The sequence below is a fragment of the Arvicola amphibius genome, chromosome 13, assembly GCF_903992535.2.
Source record: "Arvicola amphibius chromosome 13, mArvAmp1.2, whole genome shotgun sequence".
Lineage (NCBI taxonomy): Eukaryota > Metazoa > Chordata > Mammalia > Rodentia > Cricetidae > Arvicola > Arvicola amphibius.
Window position 1 is genome coordinate 56,913,465 of NC_052059.1, and position 7,234 is coordinate 56,920,698.

Genomic DNA, 7,234 nt, shown 5'->3' on the forward strand with positions numbered 1-7,234 from the left:
TTTTCTTTCTCTTTGGAATGAACTGAGTTCAGACCCGAACAGAAAAGAAGAGAAGGGAGCACATTGTTTGACCAAGTAGATCCAAACTTTATTAAGACAATGGAGGTTTCTGCATAATGACCAGAGTCCTGAATTTTGCCTTATTCCTGAAATAAATCCTCCACTCATAAAGAGAATTTTGGTATCATTTTCAAAATTGCCGTCAAAATTCATTCAACTAGTATTTTTACTAAATATCCCTCAAAGTCCTATCCTCCTGATAGACCCTGGGGAGCACAGAACAGGAGGAACAGGAGCCCAAGGGAACAGGAGGCCTGCAGACATTGAGTTGAGTGCGGCATGGACAGTGACCTGATTCTGTTGTGCTGTGGGCTCAACCATGCTTTAAAAGCCCAGGGGAGGTCAGGCAGGAGCCCAGAGCGGCTAGGCAGGAGCGCATGCGCGCCTCACGCCCAGCTGCGCTCCAGCCAAACTCCACCCGGTCCTCTCAAGTACGCCCAGAAGTCCCCGCCTTGTCTCAGGAAGGGACTGGGATGCAAGTACCGGGAAGGATGCCAGCGCGTGAGGAGAGTGCAGGTGCGGGATGCAGGTGAGGGTTCCGTTGCATGATACAAATGAGGGATGCAGGAGCCTGCGAACTCTAGGAGGAACCTCAAGGGACGCGCGGAAGCGTGGGGTACGCCAGGAAAAGGGTGGCAGAGCAGGGTGGGCAGCGGCGAGGACGTGGCGCGGTTACAGATGATGGCCTGGGGCGGAATGCTCGAGTAAAAGGCACCGCAGGAGTGAAGGAAGCCTCCTTTTCAGAACTGGCAGAGCCGGCTTCTGGGAGGAGTGCGGGTGCTGGAGCGACAGAGCGGGAAAAGGAAGCCTGGCGCTCTCGGGGGCCGTGCTGGAGACCCGGCAGCGCCCAGGACAAAGGGTGTGAGCCTCCCGAAACCTGGGAAATAACTGACCTTCCTTCCAGCCTCCTGAAGATCTGGGCAAGCACTTTTTTGTCATTATTATTAATTATTATTATTATTTAATTTTATGTACATTGATGTTTTACCTGCCTGTATGACTGTTTGAAGGGGTCCCTTGAAACTAGAATCACAGATAGTTGTGAGCTTCCATGTGGATGCTGGGAATTGAACCCGGATCTCTGGAAGAGCAACCAGTGCTCTTTAACTGCTGAGCCATCCCCCCCCCTCTGTCTCTCTCTCTCTCTCTCTCTCTCTGTGTGTGTCTCTCTGTCTCTGTCTCTCTCTCCCTCTCTCTCCCTTTCTCCCTCCCCTTTGGTTTTTCAAGACAGGGTTTCTCATAGCTTTGGAGCCTGTCCTGGAACTCACTTTGTAGACCAGGCTGACCTCTAGCTCACGGAGATTCACCTGTGTCTGCCTCCGGAGTGCTAGGATTGAAGGCGTGCACCACCACCACCTGGTGAGCCATCTCTTGATGAATGGCCAAGACTGGGTCCAGGTGGTTTTCCGGGAGATACGGGGGGGGGGGGGGGGCGGGGATAGGATGTCCCAGCCATTTAGATCCTGAGGTCAGGTCAGCTTAACTGCTGACCCATCTCCAGGCAGTGGTATTGGGTGTCTGCATGGTCTCAAGCTGTGTTAAAGTCATAGGATTAGTTAGAATTGAGCTGAGCTCAACTAGTTTCTTTTAAGGAAAAAAGTTTTTAATGCTTCAGCATGAAACCACTTACTGGTCTGTACATATACGTTGGTGTCCACTTGTGAAGAACACACATGGGTCAGTACACAGCATTTTGCAGTAATCCTTTAATTGGGAGATTGGGGTGACAGTAAATTGCCATGACTGGGTGCTGTTTGCTGCTTTCTGTCCACTCCACACACAGGTACTGAATTCACCCTCCCCGTCAGCCGCCTCGGTCCCTGAATATTGTGAAAGGTTCTTCAGCTCTCCAGTTTCCTTTGATCAAGATGCCTCCAAAACGTGCCGTGTAACAGCAGCTGTACAAACAGGCTGGCCGTGGATTATACACCGACCCTCCCTTAGAACTCACGACTATGGAGATTTGTAATCAGTGAGCCCCTTCCGTGGAGCAAAAGAGGTCCTTCTTTTCTAAGTATCAGTGTGTTCAAAGTAAACATCTGTCTGCTGGCTTGGTACAGTTTCCCCTGGCTCAGCAGTATGGCACCTGTTGTTGTTATGCCCAGACTTCTTGCCCCTGAAAGAGACCACCAGGGATCCAGGACGTGGCTGTAAAAGCAAGGTTTATTCCAAAGTACCAGCCTAGGCAATGAACTGGTCCAGCACACGCAACACAGTGAGGGCGAGGAGCTGCCTTCCAGAAATTGCAGAACTTTTTATAGACTTGCAGGACTACCAATTCTCACCTAATCTGCATACCCAAACCTAATTGAGGACAGCAAATTCAAAAAGCATGATATCATTATGTAATGGACATGAGTATATTCTCGGATGGCCCATTCCTATCTGTCCTTGGGGTATGTAGATGAAGCATACTAGAGACCCATTTTTAATTGGCCAGTTCTTGGCTATCCTTGAAGCAATGCTCTCCCGGTTGTTATGGGCTCCTGCAATGGTCCTTGTCACGTAGGAAGTGTTTTTCAAAATAGCCTAGCTTAAACAGCGTGGTTCAGGCAGAAAGCAATTAGGTCACTCTGACCGATTTCATTTCTTTATGATCGGCATGAAAATGAGAACCATGAGCTGACTGCCCCTGTATTGTGAAGTAGTTCCTAAAACGGTCCTGCGGGAAACAGAGGAAGAAGCTTCTTCCCCGTGGTAACTAGGTAACTGCAGCTTGCTTTTGAAACATTGTACCGCACGCAGCTCAGAAAGTGATGTGCTGGTAAGTTCCCTTTCACTCGAAAGTAGCGACTTTTTTGATGGAGATCCACCCACACTTACAAACCACTGTTTTCTAGATGCCATGTAGTAGAATGATTGGGGCTGAGGCTGCCATCGCTGGTAGACTTCACAGGTCTTTCACAGACGCCATTCAAGATATTCCCAGTGCTGTTTTACTTACTGGCAGAAGAAACCAAGAACAAAGGAGGAGGAAGACCCTACAGAGAGGAGGATCCGGTGTGCCATATGTGGGCCCTAGCTAGGGTCTCTCACATGCCCTTGTCGGGTGAGCTGTCTTAGCCAGTGGGTGTTTTCTAGCCTGATAAGAGAGCCCTGTGGAAATGGTGACTCAGCCCTGATTTCCAGAGAGAATATTTGAGTTTTATTTTTCAAGTACCTCAAGAAAGAAGTGCCTGTAAAGGATGTGGTGTTGCTGTCGTCCTTCTCCAATACAAAGGAGTAAGGATCTTAGTTTCTAAATGAACAGGTTTTCATTATTTGCAAAATAAAATCAGCTCTCACTGTGGCCAGTTGTGATGATGCACCTGCAGTCCCAACTTCTGGTGAGGCTTGCGGCTAAAGATCCTACCAGCCCAGGAGTTCAAAACCAGCCTGTGTAACACAGTAAGACTGCCTTCAAGAGATAAAGCCCGAAGAGGAGCTCACTCAGTGATAGGTTTACCTCAAAGCCATGAGGACATCTGATCAATCCCTAGGACTTATGAAACAGTGCTGGGCATATTGTTGGGGAGGGAGACACAAGGGGATCCCTGGGCCTCACTGGCCAACCAGTCTAGCCTGCCTGGTGAGCTCCAGATTAATGAGAGATTCTGCCTCAAAAGAGGTAGATGACATTCCTGAGGGTGACACCTGTCTTTGGCATAAACACACTACAAGTGCCTGTACACACACATGAACATGACTATACACATATGCATCCTGTATGTGTATAATTCACAATGCTTCTCAACCTGTGGGACGAGACCCCTTTGGAAGAGTGAATAACCCTTCTTTCTACAGGGGTTGCCTCAAGCATTGGAAATATCAGATACGTACATCATGATTCATAAAAGTAGAAAAATTACAGGTATGAAAATGACTTTACAGTTGGGGGGTCACCAGAGCATGATGAACTGTATTAAGGGGCCATAGCATTAGGAAGGTTGAGAGCCACTGTAATAGTGTGTATAAAATAGTTGGTACCAGACTGTTGTATGAGGCTTTTCTCATAACATCAGTGTTTCCTTGTGTCATTAGTGCAGTTAAATTTATATTTAACCATCCATCTCTCTGTACACTTATCAAAGTATTTTAGAGAGCCAGCCTCCCCTGGAGACTTAGGACGCAGTAGGATCATCGTCTGAACTTGGCTTCTGCATCTCAAGGAGGTGCTGGCCCAAGCTATAGTCTCCCCTGGGTGCAGCCCAGGGCTGGAGATGCTGACAGTCTACTGAGGAACTCCTGTAGAGCTGGGTCCACTGAGCTCTGCCAGGACTCGTTACAAACAACTGCTTTGCTTGGTACCCCCCTCCCTATAACCAGTTTTTGCTAAAGACTGGGTGGGTCACTCGGGTGAGCAAGCTGCTCTTATTAGATAGCGTACAGAAACGTGTTTGAGATGGTTTGGGGACTATATGCTTAATCCTATGGCAAAGTGGGTTTTGTTGTCATCTGGAGGAGTCTGTGTGTTGATCCTTGCTCAGAGAGCTAAGAGTACTTGCTCACCCAGAATCGGAGCAGTGACCCTGGGTTCAGCCAGACCAATGATTCTTGTGTTATTTTCGTTTCTCTTCTCCAGTGCCGACTCCCGTGAGAACAGGATGGTTTGGGGACACTACAGACTGGCCTAGGGATGTCAACCAAACCTCACAGCATTGGGAAAACCTGGCTCACCGTCAAGTTCATTGTCTGAATCAGGATCCTCAAGATGGCTGCTAAGGAGGCATGGGAGAGAAGAAGGTTGATTTTGTTTACGACACTCCCCAGCCTGACTGCAATAACGTTCCTTTGTTCCATCACTAAACCATCTCTCGCGACCAGCTCTGGGCCCTTCAGATCTTCCTGTCCACACCCACCCTCCTGGTGGCCATGCACATACCAGAGACTCAAAAAGAATGGGAGTTTTGGCAGGAAGACACAAAGAATAAATTTAAAGACACTTAAGAGATCAAAAGCCAGAAGGTGCAGGGACTGTAGGGATGGCTCAGAGGTTAAGAGCACTTCCTTTCTTTCCAGAGGACCAGAGGTGATTCTCTGTGCCCATCTGTAACTCCAGCTCAAAGGAACCAGCACCCTCTTCTGGCCTCTGTGGATATTTGTACACACATGGCCACACACACACACACACACACACACACACACAGAGAGAGAGAGAGAGAGAGAGAGAGAGAGAGAGAGAGAATATTAAAAATAAACGAAAACACCAGCAGGTCTGTATCAAAGAGTCCCTGTGGGAAACCCTCTTACACCACCACTGTCCTTTTCCCGGTCATTTTTGAAGCTGTCTTCATGCGTGTCTTTTTTTTTGTTTGTTTGTTTTTTTGTTTTTCGAGACAGGGTTTCTCTGCAGCTTTAGAGCCTGTCCTGGAACTAGCTCTTGTAGACCAGGCTGGTCTCGAACTCACAGCATGCGTGTCTTTTATATCCTGTACAACAGCTTCTTCATGCAGTGTCTGACAAGATGCAATGCCCTAACCCTAACTCTAACCCTTGTTCCAGTATGGTGGACTGTTTCATTTCCAGGCCCACAGAAGACTATCTTCATGGTGTGCATGATTCCTGTGCCTGGAATTTGCATCCTGCTAAATATCACAAAATTGTTCTAGTTTTATTGCTCATTGGATACTGTTCAGAAAGGGCTGTGGAGAGATGTCTCAGTGGATAAAGATTTGCCATGCCAGCATTAGAAGCACAGTTCAGAGCCGCACACCCATGTTAAATAAATAACCAGAGTAGTTGTTTTTGAAGCCTGTGCTCCCAGCACCAAGGAAGCAGAGATGGGAAGCTCAGAGCAAGGTGACTACCTAGTCCAGCAGAACCTGTGAGGCCTGGTTCAGTTGAGAGGCCCCACATTAATAAATAAAGAGCAAGCAAGGAAAACACATCGACCTCAGGCCCCCACACACATGCAAATGTATACCCACACCCAGACCCCACGTATAGCCAACAGTCAGGAATGGCTGTTCTGCAACCAATCCCTACAAGTGAAGGAAGGATGAAAAAGTGAGCTAGCAAACAGGGAAGGCTGAGTTTCCATTCGCCTTCCTGCATCGAGGAAGGAGTTCCTTTAGATCGTCCTCTCTGTTCTCTCTCCCTCTCCTCCTCTCTTCTTCCCTCCCTTTTTCTCCCTCCCCTCTTCTCCCATCCCTGAGGGCTGAAATCTAGTATTTGAGTGTAAATTCTTCTGAATCTAGCCTATTCCTACTGGTAACACCCACAGCCCCCTGTTCTAGCCTTTCTTTTCACCTGTTCAGTTCCAATGAATGATTCTCTCACTTCCAACCACCTAGAATGAATTCTTAATCTAGCCCATATTTTACTTAGCAGTTCCAAGAGAGTTCCCACAATTGACTCCTGGCTGCATGTCCCCACTTTTCTCCTCAGCTGATTACGGCTGTTCCGTGCTCTCTTCAGACTTGGACAAATTCACATGCTTCGCCCTGGATCCAAAAGCAAAACCAACCTGTTTTTACTGGTCCGACAAACACCACTACACTGACAGACAGTATATCTCCTTGCTAGTCCACACTCCTCGAAGCTCTATCAGACAGCCTTTCTATAAAGTGCCCAGGGGAATGATGAGCCTCCTCTCTACTGAGTCCTGCTATTACTATCAGGCCGCCTCCAATTATTTCCGCCATAGGGGTTCCACCCACCCCAAACGGGAGGTTCCCTCAGTCATTGCATTTCTCAAGCTGCACCCAATGATTCGGATGCCACCAGGACTTTGTGTGACCGGTGTTGTCTGGCCTTTTCCCATGGCTTCTAACAGATAGAAAGCCCACTCGATCCTGTAACAAATAAAAAAATCCTCCTCTAACACCTGTTCTTTCTATTACACACACACACACACTTCATTCTCAATGCTTCAAACTCTCACACCCACCCTTGCCACAGTCACACTTGGACCCCTGGTAGGGTCAGCCCCAGCCAGTTTCTCTTTGCCTGAAAGAAAACCCAGCTCTTTCCCCTACGCCTTGACGCCTAGCTACTCAAACAGCATTGTCTTCCATGGTGCCTCCGCGTCCCTGTATCCTCGCTGACTGAGAGAGAACTTACACCATAGCATACTTATCCACAGACAGACATGGCTCCTGAAGAGCGCTGCCTTCCTGTCCCTTTAACTGGCCACACACAAGAGAACACCATTCCTAGCCCCCTTCTCATGGCCCTGGGAATAACAGTGGACATT

The 7,234-nt window shown here is 48.2% G+C and overlaps 1 pseudogene; it reads left to right on the top strand.

Moving 5' to 3' along the window:
* Window positions 1–339: 339 nt before the first annotated feature.
* On the top strand, window positions 340–5,648 carry LOC119799821 (annotated as a pseudogene).
* Window positions 5,649–7,234: the final 1,586 nt, after the last annotated feature.